This window comes from Poecilia formosa, unplaced genomic scaffold (assembly GCF_000485575.1).
Source record: "Poecilia formosa unplaced genomic scaffold, Poecilia_formosa-5.1.2 Scaffold736, whole genome shotgun sequence".
NCBI classification, from domain to species: domain Eukaryota; kingdom Metazoa; phylum Chordata; class Actinopteri; order Cyprinodontiformes; family Poeciliidae; genus Poecilia; species Poecilia formosa.
The window spans coordinates 78976-82083 of record NW_006800675.1 but is presented as its reverse complement, the minus strand read 5'-3'; the positions used below and the strand labels follow the sequence as shown (position 1 = coordinate 82083).

Here is a 3108-nt window from a genome sequence, read left to right as displayed (position 1 = left end):
GAATGATTTTATGCAGTTCCTAAAGATAACTGAAGATTTACACCTGTACCAACACATGTGGTCAATGTTTATTAACTTTATTATTTTAATTTATTACAGACAAATTACAACATTTCTGAAATTAGAAATAGTTGGGTACAGCAAAGTATTTTAATAAACATTAAGGCGTTCTCATTAATTTCATAATAACTGCAGGATAAACAGAGATCCAAATGTTTCCCCTCAGACTGACAGGAAGAAACATATGGAAACACTGATGAGTCGAAACTCATGCAGAGATTTTATGGCTCTATTATAGGCAGAAGCCACATTGTCTATGTAATTATAGGGTCTGATTTATGGAAATCATCGGGATTGAATGAAGACTTGGATTAGTAAGCTGATTACTGTGTGATCTCTTTTATACTTGTTTACTCTGTGTCAACTCTTTATTTCTAAAAAAATATATAGAAGGAGATCTTAAAACCACTTAGACAGAAGGAGATGAGAATGAGGTTTAACATTAACATCAAAGTCAGACTAACTTACTAACTCCATTTTCTTCAATACTCATAAACCTTCTTTATGAAACGTAAGCAGCCGACTGGTGTGATTATAACAAACAGCAACAGAATATAAACTACAGCATCGTCAAGAGTTGTTGAACATTACAAACTCTAAAAATATCATCTGAAAGACATGGAAAACATCACAGCTGTGTGTAGAATGACCTTAATGTCCTGACCGAACAATCCTGTTGCGCAAACATTAAAATCGCTTTCTCAAAGCGTCAAAATGATTTTACTGATCCACTACCAAATATAGACAGAGAAACAAGACAACTTTAGCTCTGTGTTGCTGCTTGTTGCACAAGACAGAGCCATAAATAAAGTGTTACCAAAATATAACTAAATAAGGTGTTGAAACATCTCAAGAGAAGCTCAGTGATGATATACAGAAGTGGAAAGTTCTTCTACATGATAAGCTACTCATGTTTTTACTTGTATCTCCATCATTTAAGTATTAAACAAGCATCGGTGTGAAGTGCTTGGTCATCATAAACATCGGTTTTGTTTTTTAAAACAAGAACTTCCAGCACATCAGTGAAACATGACAAAGCAAATATGTAAAAGAATATATATTTTTTTGTTTACAAAGTAAACTTTTTGGTTATTTCCAATGTACATATTTTATAATCTTTCATCAAGAGTAAACGGTTCATTAAAAACACTCATTTTGTGAAAAAGCAAGCTGTCAAAATCTCCCTTCAACTATAAGTTCCAGTTGCCTTTCTCTAGAGAAAAATGAATACAAAACAATAAACAATAAACAAATTCCTACTAAAAAAGACCATTTATTTTCAATTTATAAAAAAGAGAGTTTTTCTTTGAAACGTCATTAAACAGCTGGTCAAACTGACCCGATCGCATTATGCCTTACTTGGTACTTAAAAAGAGGAACTTGTCGGGCAGCAGCAGATAGAGGAATCTACTGCAAGCTTATATTCTGACGTTTCCTCTCTACACAATCAGTCTGGCTGCTCAGCTGCTCCCTACAACATCAGATTGTTTCCATTTATCAGCATCTATCACCTGCATGATGAGGGTCCTCCTTTTTTCAGCAGCCATGTTTGCCATGATGGTCCTGACTTCTGCCCTTGGTGAGTTTTCTAAAAGTTTTTTGTTCTTATCACATCCTAACTTATTTATAGTATTTTCATTTTCTATAGCCAACATTTATTAACCTACAAATACCATGAAACACCAACAAAGTTCTTAATTCACTGCAAACTGAACCATTTCTTAAAAATAACTTTGAAACTTGCAGTAAATTTGTACGTAAACAGTACAGTATTTATAATATTCTCTCTAACTTTCCGGTTCTTCCAGAAACAAAGTCGGATGATGATAAAACAGGTCAGTGGAAATAATGAACTTTTCATCTTTTTAAAAAACAATTACACATAATAGCTGCACGGCTAAGTAAAATTATTTTACTTCATCTGTCTTGAAAAATATTCCTTAATATATGATATCCTATTGGTCTTACGTTACAATATTTTGTAATTTATAGTATGGGTGTTATAAGGAAATATTTTAGAAATCGAGTAATCTATCGATTATTGTTACGATTAACCAAGTAATTGTATAAAAAAAGATCAAATAAAACATTGGTAAATCTAAGATAACAGCAGGAAAACTATTGGATATCAACATCAGTCCAATTTTTCACATTTGAGCTTCCCTAACAACTTTTCTGTAGTTTAGAAAATGAACCTGGAACAATAATAGCTCACTTTCTAAGTTAACCTGAAGAAAAGTTATACAAAAATCTGAAACTATATTCAATTTAATAATAACAAGGCAGACTCACAAATACGGTTATAAAAAATGTCTATACTCAAGCTTTTGGTTTATGCATTCATCTTCAGTCAGTGTAACAGATGCCCAGATATTTATAGCTTTGTGTTCACAGAAGCATCTAACAGGTCTGTAACGTCACGATGCTCTTCGCCATCCATTTGTTACGACCAGGAAGATGTGAAATTTACTATCTGGCTCGTCCATAAAGCTACGCATCTAAAGCACAGCTGTGTTCAGTCTATCTGCTCACCTGTATAAATGATCCTGCCGTTCGCTCTGAACCAGCAGCTCCAGGAGGAGAAAGGCTCCCATACTCCAGGCATCGCTCCCGTCATTTTAAGGATGATCCCCCGAAAAACGACAAAGACTTAGACATTATCATGAATCAATAAAATCCTCCCAGGCCGAACTTGAAAACTGGACGTTATGCTTCTAACACTTAACTTTTGTCAACAGCTCAGGCGGAAGTGCGAGCGCTGCGAAACACAAGAAATGACCCGGCTGGAACACGGTGCATTAAATAATAAAGCATAACTCAACGAAGCTTCGAGGGAGATACATTTTCCTCGAGAAATTTTAATAATCGAGTCACTCGAGGAATCGTTTCAGCCCTAATTTATAGTTTCATGGAAACTTAAACATTCATGTAACACACCATGTTAAGTTCCCTTATTGTCTGTAGTCACATTGTGCTTTGTCAGCACAAAGAAAAAAAATGCATTTTATGTAAATGAAAGATGAAAATTAAAAGAATCAAAGTGTCACA

General features: G+C 34.2%; 1 pseudogene; it reads left to right on the top strand.

The window, feature by feature from the left end:
* Positions 1–1508: 1508 nt before the first annotated feature.
* Positions 1509–3108, top strand: part of LOC107834730 (ladderlectin-like) — a 2835-nt pseudogene continuing 1235 nt past the window's right edge.